Below are 12,990 nucleotides of genomic sequence, written 5' to 3'. Positions count from 1 at the left end.
AAATGTAACAACTTTAGTCTCTTAATGGTATATGCGGTTAGTCCATATATAACACTACATGATAATACCAAGAAGGCTTAACAAACACGGTAAGCCCATATTAACCATGCATGTATTATCTGGCAGTCTGGGCCAACTACGCGTTTGACAAGACAACATCTTATATCAATAAATTATTCATGCAAGTACTTACACGACATCCCATGAAACATTTGAAAAACACCAATATTATATTAAAGGGTACTATCCTTGCAACCTCAGGATAACACCATCACCTCATTAATGATAATGTATGTATTTATGTCTAAATTTTCTAAATACTTCCCAAGTCCTAAATACTTACGATCTTCATAAACGTTTCCACTTATTTTGAACAACATTCATTTTATGCATCCTTACGAATCCATCATCAGAAAACTTTTTTAACCTCAATGTAATTTTTGTTAAGCTTCCAAGTATACATATGGTAAAATAACCTAGAAGGAAAAAATACAATAAGTAATCACTTGGCAATTTGCTTTATTCTCCACTTTCTTCAACTTAATTCTTCAATATTTGGAACTTTGAACCTTTCTTCATTCTTGATCTTCATACTTTGTAATAAACTTTTGCAACTTTTTTTTATTTTCTATTTATTTTTTCTATTTATTTTCTTTTTTCACCACTCATTTTTTTCCACTCAAAACTAAAAAATCTAAAAAGAAAAACATATACTTAAGCAAAAGAACTTAACTTCAACCATTATTGGTTAAAAGTATTAGTCTAAAATGCAGTAACTACATAAGCTCACCTGGATACATTTATGATACACGATGCTATACTTTTTATGTCCCTCAAACTACACGAGGTTGCGTTTTTGTCTCGTGATTTCACTAGGATTGGGAAGCCACAAATACACTATAACATATTGGCTCAACTAAATCTTAGAGTTCGCATCGAATCATCCCGCATAACACCAACAAACTAGCCCAAATGCAATAATATCACAATTTTAAAAATGACTATATTTATTAGACTATTTTTGCAAGTCTATATAATTAATTTTTAATTTTTTTAAAAACTTTCTAGCATTTTTTCTAATTACTTTTATGCTTCCTTTGTCGGCCCCTACCCTACACTTAGTTCATACAATGCTCTCATTGTATGCATAAAACAATTAAAAACAAACAAAAAGAAAATAAAAGGAAGAAAAAGGAACAGACTCCCATGGGTAGTAGTGGTGTGATCAAATCTGATTGTGTTGGGAAAGCTTGAACATCTCGAATAAATTGTTGGAACTGGACTCCTACTGCTGCTTGTGAATGTGCCAGATAAAATTAACCAAAGACTTTAACTTCGAAAAATGTGGTGCAAAAATCGTCAAGTATTAGATATGAACTTCATTAACGACGTAAAATAGTAAGTATTACATCGTGAGGTCGATTGTGAGAGCATGAAAATCTCGATTATCTGGTGCATCACGACGCCACATAACGGTAATCACGACATGAGAAAGTAAACTTTCAAAACTGGAATCACGATTAATAAACCGTCACGACGTGACAAATGAGGAGTCACGTCGTGAAAACTGAGTCTTCACATAATAGGTGTTGCCAGAATACTCTTGATGGTAAATCTTCAGTTTACTTTTTAATGGATTAAGTCCCATTTCAAAACCTCTTTTTCTTCTGTAAATTTGCTCTAACTCTCATCCTCACTCGAATGACACCCCACACTTATCAAAAGTTGTGGTCTTCAATTGCAAACTCTAAACTATCATTTCTTTTTTGACAATTAATTAAATTCAGCGGTCAACAAAAATCATAGGATGAAACAAGAAAACAAACATCATACATTCGATACAAGTTTAAGCTAAAACAAACTAAAAATAAATAAAACACACCAAAATACAAAAAAAAAATTAAAAAAAAATCAAACCAAAAATAAAACTAAAAAGGATAGTATTCATTCGTCATCCCCATCTCCATGTGCTCCGCTAGTCCCTGCTCCATAATTACTGGGCGCCCATAGTTCTTCCCAAGTAGGTATATAAGGCAACTGAGGTGGAATGTTGTGTTGGCGCTCTATTTGGAAATGCGAGTATATCCCATCCAAAGATTGTCTAATGTAGTTCACAACCCCGCGAAGATTATGTAATAAGTACCAACCCGATATTAAAACGGGTCGATTGGAACTTCATCTATAGGTACACCTTGGGGTTGTTGTTGTGCTCGCTCACCTATTGGCCTCACGTTCCTCCTTCCCTTTAGCCTTGGTTGCTCATCAACACCTTCTATTGGTTACCTCATCGTCCTCCAGTATTCCATAAATTCCTCCCATATTTAGTACCACCCTCATAGACTCTAAATAGTTCATGGAAAGATCATTGCCCTCAATGCATGTCAATGTTCGAACCATACCCGCGAAAAATACACTATATGACTTTTCCAATCGGGCCACGGAATGCCCACCCGCATTTGGGCTTCCTTCTCTTGAATTAACTGCTTTATTCCCCAAAATTTTAGCAAGAAAGTAGGGGATGTTTCCGAAAACGCCCGGTGCCAATCATACGTACTTATAAAGCTAGCATTTTTTCTTGAATCTCATGCATTTAAAACCCTCCTTTTTTAACTTCCTCAAACCACATTCATTTGAAAGCCCCTTTTTTAACTAATGCAACTCAAAAGTTTCTTAATTATGATTTAACACTCAAAAGTTTTATAACTTATATTATGTTTAATTAGCATTTAGTGAAAAGTTTACTATAAAAAGGCTAATCTTTTGGGAAGATATGCATACAAATCATATACAAGTTTCAGAAAGAAAACAAACTTAAAGGTTTTTGTGTTTGGTTGAGGTCTTATGACCACTTTTGGAGATATGCTATTATATTAGAGTTTTTAATTTGCAAGTTTGTTATACTAATTCATTTTTATATTTTCTTCGTTTTTGGATTATTGTAATACAGTCGTTGTATATATTGTGGTTTAATCGTTAATATATTGATCATATGTTATATAGGGTGATGTCGAAATATTTAATTAAATATTTTAAATATGTTTTTTTGTTTTGTAATTCTACCGTTTCAAAAAGATAATTAATTAAAACTCATACATATATTATACTTTCCATCTCTCTCTCTCTCTCTCTCTCTCTCTCTCTCTATATATATATATATATATATATATATATATATATATATAGTTTACTATAAAAATGTCAATCTTTTGAGAATACATGCATACAAATCATATACAAATTTCAGAAAGAAAACAAACTTAAATGTTTTTGTGTTTGGTTGAGGTCTTATAACCACTTTTGGAGATATGCTATTATATTAGAGCTTTTAATTTGTAAGTTTGTTATACTAATTCGTTTTTATATTTTCTTCGTGTTTTGATTATTGTAATACAGTCGTTGTATATTGTGGTTTAATCGTTAATATATTGATCATATCTTATATAGGGTGATGTCGAAAATATTTAATTAAATATTTTAAATATGTTTTTTTGTTTTGTAATTGTACCATTTCAAAAAGTTAATTAATTAAAACTCATACATATGTTATACTTTCCATCTCTCTCTCTCTCTTTATATATATATATATATATATATATATATATATATATATATATATATATATATATATATATATATATATATAGAGAGAGAGAGAGAGAGAGAGGTCAAAAAACTTCAACCAAAATTAATTTAAAATATAATATTTCAAATGCTTTTTAATAATGATTGTAAAAATTTCAACATGTGTTACTTAATTGATTGATTAATAAAAATATTAATGTTTTGAAACTCTTAACTTTTAAACTTATATTATTTAATTTGTTAGTTAACTAAAATATTTTTCCTACATAAAGATAACATTTTTATGTTTGGTTACTTATATTTGTTTATATAATTAGAAAAGAAGGTGTAAATAGAATGACTACTTCAATTTCACATAGGAATCGATGTCACTAGAGAGGTATGTTGTTTTTAACCGGTGGTAGGAGATCCAAATACCCTTTTTAATTATTTATATTAATGCTTAGTAATATCTATTTTATATTCATATTCACCTTAATTTTTTAGGTACAAATTAAGGAAAATGATTATCGGCGCACCAACATAAAGTCAAACGTACGCATTGCAAAATATGTAATTAAAATTAAATATCATATTTACTAATCGACTTATTTTAAAACTTTTGATGACATTTATATATAATGATATATTTTGTATGACTTCATTCTTAATTTTAATGTTTAATATTTGAAAGTTCATATATGAAACCTTGGATGTTTTGGTGTAATATAAATAGTTTAACACAAAGTTTATTAGTTCAATATTGTTTATTAATAGCTCATTCAAAACAACTTATTTCTTATTTTATCCAAAAAATATTATAGGACATAACAAAAGTAGATTATATTAATGTTATACAAAAACTTATAATATATATTGGATATTGTAAAAGTAAAAGTAAAGTTTATAAGGTATGGACTATATTAGATAGTATCAAATATAAGTTGATGGATTTTTATGTTATTTGATAATTCAGTTAATACCCAAAACATGACTAAAAACGTAAATTTCAACATATTTCTATTTTTTCCCATAATTATTTTAACCACTTAAATGCATTCTTGCGCAACGCGCGAGGTTACACCTAGTATGCTATAAAGATAAAACAAATTGAGGCTAGTAACCTTATCGCCATGCTTTTATGATTAATAGAAAACGTAACAAGGTGGTGGATAAGGCGGTAAATTGGAGACCGAATGTGACTCTCTTGAGAGACCCCCGAGTTGATGTTACCGTTTGCAATTGTAGATCAAAACCTAAAATTATTGACCCCCTCAGAATAATCTCTTGTCGCGGCTCATAAAAACATATCAAACCGAGGTAACAAGGCTACATGTTGTTCATATAGACCCATCCTCCATGCCTAGTCAACCAAGTTACACTCCCAATATTGACCTCCGAGTCGGAACACAAGCGCTCTTTCGTATTGAGGATCGACCATATTCTCCTCAAAAGACACTGTAGCAAAGAATTCACACATAACTCCTTATAGACCAGTTATTTGATGGAAAATAGGTTCCTAAAACCATTGCAAGTAAGTGAAATGCCATTCCCCTCATATAACTTTGAAAGGATTGGGTTGAGTCTTTCTAAAATTCCAATTTCATTCAACTTCGCCCAATCGATGGTTGGTGAAATAGAAAATACCCTATTGTGTAACAACCCCAATCGGCCAGTGTAATTGTTCAACACATCGCGTGAAATGTTGTTTGGAAATTGATAAAATAGGTGGAGGTTGGATAAGTCTCCTCGGGCTTGTTGTGTAGCTTTCCTTGGACCCATTAATTCTGCAAAACAGTGAACAAACAAAACCAAAACAAAATCCAGCAGTTAAGCAAAATAGAAAACAAACATGTTTTGTTGTCCCAGCTCTCACATCGTGAGCCCAAAGGCCTCACGTCATGAGTGTAGTTCGGCAGAAATCTGTGAAATCGGTCCATGTTTATGCCAAATCGATCCAAAATTATGCAAAGGGTTTTGTTCAATGGTAAATCTAAACTTAGTAGTCAAACATGCAAACCCATTTGCTCAAGAAAAATGCACGAATTTGACATGTACAACCCTAAAATCGAACCCTAACGCAGAATCAAACAATTTCAGCAAAATTAAGGGCATTAAACGTATAAATCATACCATTCAAGAGAATTAAAAATGAAATAAGGAAGGAGACAAGATATTGCAGCCGAAAATCAAAGCGGGGTACCGAAAAATGGAGTTTACGTCATAAGTGGTGGGTAGAAAGCGATTTTCAAGTGTTGTTGTTTAGAGTAATAAGGAAACAACCCTGTCACACCCCCAAACCAAGGATGGCGGAAACGTCCGGGGGTGGAGGACTTCATGTATAGTATCATAACAACAATTCTTAATAGTGATCAAAGTAAGCACAACCAACATAAATATAATTGAAAAAGTTACATCATAGTATATGTTTACATGTTTCCAAATCAATTACATTATGTTGACAAAAATTAAAAGTTTGACGCCTTAACGTCCCATCCTCAAAAGCGTTTGTTTACCTGTTTATTTATTCCCTGGGAATCCAAGTAGTTTGAAAGAGTGTCAACAATTAAGTTGGTGAGTTCATAAGCTTTTGAATGTAGTGATAAAACCCTTTTTCCTTTGTAAAAGTAAATGTTCGTTCCAGAAAAATCCAATATTTTCCTTAGAGTGTGAATTACAGCCTTAAATCCTAAGACCAAAATGTACAAGTGATTTCCATACTTATAGTAAAATAAAGCAAGTTTAAAGTGACATAAACTCGTTTGATTTAATGAAATTCGCGTAATTCCTATGAGTTGTTAATACTTTATGTGAGTTATTATAACCATACTATGACTTAGATGGCCTGAAACGACGTTCTTCAGGCGTCGGAACTGATATGACATGTGTCACCCGTACACCTCGAGGTCCTACTATAGCTAGCAGCAAGGTGTGGGGTGTCAATCCCAATATAGATCTATACACAACTATCACGCTCTCCCTCAAAGAGACTCTGGTTACAATACAAGACTTATAATGCATTACTTGAAAAGTAACATGAAGCGAATGTCTCATAATTTAGTCATTAACGGATTTACGTGAAGTGAATGAAAACCCTTTTTGTGTAAATGAAACCTTTAGTAATGAACTTGTTGTATAGTGCATCATAAACTATACCTATTATAGTTTATTAAATGATAGTAGTAGTAGTGAACATAAACTATGCTTACAATAGTCTATCAAAATGTTTGAGTACAATGGATATAAACTTTGTTTATTTTAAATAAATTACCATCTTTGGAGGTAACAATCCATTTTGTTTTCTGTTGTATGTCTATTTACTATGACAAAATGACATATAATATAACACATATATGCACATAGTGATACACACCTTGCTCAACAAGTTACAAGGTGTGAATGAATAGATAACATTTTTTTTTCTAGTGTTAACATTTCTATTCCTGTTCTTAGAAGATTTATAGAAAAATCATCAAAAGTCCAAATCAGAATCTGTAAAATCTAAGAGTTTGGAAAATGTGTCTAGTTTGTTCATAAATTTTATTTTGATTTTTAGTGACTTCTCACTTGTGTGAAAAAGCCCATATTCACAGACTGGTCCGGATTTGTTCTTGAAATGATAGGCAGTTTTGTAAAAATCACCATAAATTGTAGAAAAATCGTATGGTGATATGTAAATAGTCGTTTTAAAGGTATGAACCTGAAATATTTACACCTAATACAGTTTTGAAAACTAAAATGTTTAAGTTGACCAAAACAGTCTGTGAATGGAGTTAAACTTTTCTGATGAAAGCTGTTGGGTAAGTTTAGTTGTGTTGTTGGTGTTTTAACTTGTATTCCCCCCCCCCCCCCCTTAAAAGTTAAGAAAACATGAAATGATAGGGGTATGAACTCACCTTGTGTGATTTCAATGGGTGGATGTTGGAGAAACGTAGTGTTCAACTCAAGAACACTTAGAAGATTGCTTAGAGGTTTGAAGAACTAACACAATTATGATGAAGTTTGTGTGAGTAACCTATGATTTGAGTGGAAGGAGTGAAATAATCATATGGAGGATGATAATACTTACCAAGAGTAGAAGAAAAGTCGGGAGAATAGCCTTGAATCTCGAATTTTAGAGAGAGAAAGTGAGAGAGAAAGGAGTTTGTTCATTTGGTGGAGAATGAGAGAAATGAGAGTAATATGAGGAGAGATAAGAGTTTTCAGCCTTTGACCAAGAGTGTGGCTGGTCAAATGGTGGGGAAAGTACAATTGAATGACTAGGTATGGTGGAAGGACAAGGGTGGTTCATGGAGTGGGCATGGGGTGGTTGCTTGTGTCATACACTAAAGCAAAGTCAACACTCCACCTCTAAGCCTTACCCATTAGATTTTTATTCTTAAGTAAGGATTTTCCTAAAAACATAATTAAATATGAATATTTAGGGTTTGTTATGTTAAAATACAAGTTTGGGTGAAAATCCCGTGTTAAAATCTCGAAAAACGGGCTCAAAACGTTAAAAATGTTGAAAACCGGGTAAGAATTGTCAATTTCTGAAATTCAGGGCCGGAGGTTCGGTCCTAGTCCTTAGAACCGAAAGAAGAAGAAGAAACCGAGAGTAGGGTTCGGCTGCGCAGGGTCGCCTCTCGGACCGAAGGTGTAGTCTTCTCGGACCGAAAGTGCAGTCCTCTCGGACCGAAGGTGGAAAGGAGAGCCGAAGGTCAGGTCTCGGTTCATCATGATCAGGGGACCGAAATAGACCGAGCCCTCTGTCCATTTCGGCTGAGAGGGGGTTTCGGTTCTGATGCAAGGTTTCGGCTCCTAAGAAGGTTTCGGCTCCTAAGAAGGGTTCGGTTCCTAAGAAGGTTTCGGTTCCTAAGAAGGTTCGGCTCCTAAGAAGGGTTCGGCTCCTGAAGACTGTTTTTCGCGTAGACTTCCGTTTTCGAGCTGTTTTCGTCAAATTCGAGGGTCGGGATGCCTCGAGTGATTATAAGAAGTTGAGAGAGATTTTGAGAGAGATTTGGGAGAGATTTGACATACTTGGAGAGATTTGGCATACTTAGAGAGATTTGGGAGAGATTTGACATACTTGGAGAGATTTGGCATACTTAGAGAGATTTGGGAGAGATTTGACATACTTGGGGAGATTTGGCATACTTAGAGAGATTTGACATACTTGGAGAGGTTTGGCATACTTAGAGAGATTTGGGAGAGATTTGACATACTTGGAGAGATTTGGGAGAGATTTCTTTTGTGATCTTTTTGAGTGTTTGGCTTTGAAACGCAAGGTCCGCAAACCCCGTTTAGCCATGTTTAAGAGTCTTACACACCTCCGAAGGTATGTAATAGTGTTTTATCGCTTTGCTACCTCATTTACTCCGATTAGGGTTCAAGAAATCTAAAATACAAGTTTTCAACTGATGATTTCTTATTAAAATAGTGAGTTGTACAGTAATAACATAAAGTGAACCCTAGTATACAAGAGTTAGTAGAGTTGACCGGTTTGACTTGTTGACTTTATTTGACTTTGACTTGACCAGAATTTGACGGTTGTCACATCATCCCCCCGTTAGAAAGGAATTTCGTCCCGAAATTTAGCTTTTTGACTGGGACTTCAAGAATTTGGGAAGAGATGTGGATACTTTTGTTTCATCTGATCCTCGCGTTCCTAAGTGAATTCGGGTCCTCGTTTAGCGTTCCAGCGGACCTTCACAATGGGAATACGACTTTGCTTTGTTCTTTTGATCTCTCGATCCATGATTTCTACCGGTTCCTCCACAAAGTGGAGACTCTCGTTGATTTCAATTTCGTCGAGTGGTATCACGAGGGTCTCGTCGGATAGACATTTCTTTAAGTTCGATACGTAGAAGGTAGGATGTACGTTATTAAGTTCCTGTGGTAGGCGAAGCTTGTAAGCTACTGGATCAATCCTAGCGAGGATCTCGAATGGTCCGATGTATCTAGGGTTCAATTTTCCTCGTTTTCCGAAACGTATTAAACCCTTCCAGGGTGAGACCTTTAATAGCACGCGATTTCCAACCTGGAATTCCAAGGGCTTTCGTCTGTTATCTGCGTAACTTTTATGTCTGTCTCTAGAAGCTTTTAACCGTTCTCGGATTTGAACTATCTTCTCTGTAGTTTCCCTTATTATCTCCGGGCCAGTGAGGGTGCTATGAGGGACTTGTCCCTTAGCTAGTTGTGTGTCACCCACTTCAGCCCAGCACAGAGATGACCTGCACTTGCGGCCATAGAGGGCTTCAAATGGTGCAACCTTGATGCTAGTGTGATAACTGTTATTGTACGAGAATTCGACAAGTGGTAAATGGATATCCCAAGATTTACCAAAGTCTATATCACACACGCTCTAAGCATGTCTTCTAGCGTTTGAATGGTCCTCTCACTTTGCCCGTCGGTTTGTGGGTGATAGGTTGTACTCATGTCCAGCCTAGTTCCCAAGGACTTCTGAAGTGATTGCCAGAATCACGAGGTAAATCGACTATCCCTGTCTGAGATAATGGATTTTGGCACGCCATGCAGTCGTACAATCTCTTTGGTGTACGTCCTAGTCAGTTTCTCCATCTTGTCGGTTTCTTTTATCGGCAGGAAGTGCGCTGATTTGGTCAGTCTGTCTACGATTACCCATATGGTATCAAGCCCGCTCGTGGTCTTAGGTATCTTGGTTATGAAGTCCATGGTTATCCGTTCCCACTTCCACTCAGGTATATCAGGCTGTTGTAGTAGTCCTGAGGGTTTCTGATATTCTACTTTGACCTTGGCGCAAGTCAAACACTTGCCTACATAGGTAGTAATTTCCGCTTTCATGTTTGGCCACCAGTACAACTTCTTGAGATCCAGATACATCTTATCTGAACCTGGGTGGATGGAGTATCGAGTCTTGTGTGCTTCGTTCATGACGACGTCTCAGAAACCACCGAACTTCGGTGTCCAGATTCGGTTCATGAGATAACGAACTCCGTCGTCTTTGACCTCTAGGTTCTTATCCATTCCTCTTAATGCCTCACCTGTCACATTTTTCGGTTGCAAGGCCTCCAGCTGAGCCTCCTTGATTTGTGTGGACAGGTGTGAATGGATTGTCATCGTTAATGACTTTACTCGGGGTCCCGAGTATTCCTTTCGACTTAAGGCATCTGCTACTACGTTTGCCTTACCTGGGTGATAACGAATTTCACACTCGTAATCGTTCAGTAGTTCTACCCATCATCTTTGCCTCATGTTGAGCTCCTTTTGGTTGAGAATGTGCTGAAGGCTCTTGTGATCGGTAAAGATAGTACACTTTGTTCCGTAAAGGTAGTGCCTCCAGATCTTTAGGGCGAACACTACTGCTCCCAATTCAAGGTCATGCGTGGCGTAGTTGACCTCGTGCGTTTTCAATTGCCTCGATGCGTAGGCAATGACCTTTCCTCGCTGCATTAATACACACCCAAGCCCCTGTTTGATGCGTCGCAGTAGACTACAAAGTCTTCGGTTCCTTCTGGCAGAGACAGGATTGGTGCGCTGCACAGGGCTTGCTTTAACGTTCGGAAGGCAGCTTCTTGTTTATCTTCCCATTTAAACATCACACCTTTTTGAGTCAAGGTGATGAGCGGTTTAGCGATCTTGGAGAAGTTTTGGATGAATCTTCGGTAGTATCCAGCAAGCCCCAAGAATTGTCGGATTTCCGTTAGTGTTGTAGGTGCTGACCAGTTCTCGATTGCCTTGATTTTGGAGGGGTCCACATGTATCCCTCTCTCACTGACCACATGACCAAGGAAATCCACTTCTCAGATCCAGAATTCGCACTTAGAGAATTTAGCATAAAGCTTCTCAGCTCTCAACGTCTCTAGCACTTGTCGCAGGTGTTGGCGGTGCTCTTCCTTGCTTTGTGAGTAGACCAAAATGTCTTCGATGAACACGATCATGAACTTGTCTAAGTAGGGTCGACACACTCGATTCATCAGGTCCATGAATACCGCAGGTGCGTTTGTTAACCCGAAGGGCGTCACTACAAACTCGTAGTGCCCATAGCGAGTTCTGAAAGCTGTCTTGGGGATATCTTCTTCTTTAACTCGTAGTTGATGGTAACCCGACCTTAGATCGATTTTTGAAAAGTAGCTTGCTCCTTGAAGTTGGTCGAAGAGGTCGTCGATTCGGGGTAGAGGGTATCGGTTTTTGATGGTAAGCTTATTTAACTCCCGGTAGTCGATGCACATGCGAAAAGATCCGTCCTTCTTTTTCACAAACAGGACTGGTGCTCCCCAAGGTGAAAAGCTCGGCCTGATGAACCCTTTGATTAACAGCTCGTTCAATTGACTGGACAATTCTTGCATTTCTGCTGGCGCTAGGCGGTATGGAGCTTTGGCTACTGGGGTAGCTCCGGGGACCAAGTCGATTCGGAATTCGACTTGCCGTGCGAGGGGTACGCCTAGAAGGTCTTTTGGGAATACATCGGGAAAGTTGCACACCTCTGGAATGTCTTTGATATCCCTCATCTCTTGTTTCTTATCTACTACGTGGGCTAAGAAGGCGTGGTATTCCTTTCGGAGATACTTTTGAGCCTTGACGCAAGAGATGATTTGCCAATTTGCACTGGGTTTATCGCCGTAGACGAGAAGGGTTTTGCCACTTGGCAGATTGAGGCGTACGGCCCTTTCGTAACACAGAATGTCGGCACGATGAGAACTTAACCAATCCATACCGATGATTATGTCGAAACTTTTTATTGTTACCGACATTAGGTCGATTTTAAATGAACGGTTATCTAGAGTGAGGGTACACCCTGAGTATATATCGCTAGTGCGCTCTGCCTTTCCGTTTGCCATTTCTACGACGTATGTGTCTTTTAGTAATTGGGGATATTGTCTAAGTAGGTGTTTGAATTTATGGCTCACAAAACTCCTCTCCGTTCCACTATCGAAGAGTATGCATGCATATGAGTTATTGAGAAGAAACGTACCAGTAACCACCGTGGGGTCCTTGATTGCTTCTCCATGTCCTATAGCCAGGACTCTCCCCACGCCACCAGCATTAGGGGTTTGCGCCTTTGGGCAGTTTCTTTTGAAGTATCTTGCCTCCCCACATCCGTAACAGGATTGACTTGCCCCCGTATTGGCGACTTGAGTGATTGGTTAGGCTGGCGTCCTACAGAAGCGAGCGGTATGCCCTTTCTTGTTGCAATTTTTGCAGTGCATTTCCCGACAAGCACCGGTGTGGTGGAAATTACACTTGTTGCACTTGGGAAGGTTTCCAGCATATTGTCTTGGTGGTGTTGGAGTGGCAGGAGTAGTGGCAGCACGGACAGCAACTGTCTGTTGCTTTTTGGAGGAGTCTGGCATCGACTGCTTCTTTTTGTTGTTCCAGAATTTTCTTTTATTGCTCCCCCCTTAGCTTGATCATGGGTGGTAGTAACAGTACCGTGGCTGGCTCTATGATCGATAAGTTGTTGTGCCAATT

Source organism: Lactuca virosa, chromosome 3 (genome assembly GCF_052849685.1).
Source record: "Lactuca virosa cultivar CGN04683 chromosome 3, Lactuca_virosa_CGN04683_v6, whole genome shotgun sequence".
Lineage (NCBI taxonomy): Eukaryota > Viridiplantae > Streptophyta > Magnoliopsida > Asterales > Asteraceae > Lactuca > Lactuca virosa.
Note: the sequence above shows the minus strand (reverse complement) of the source record.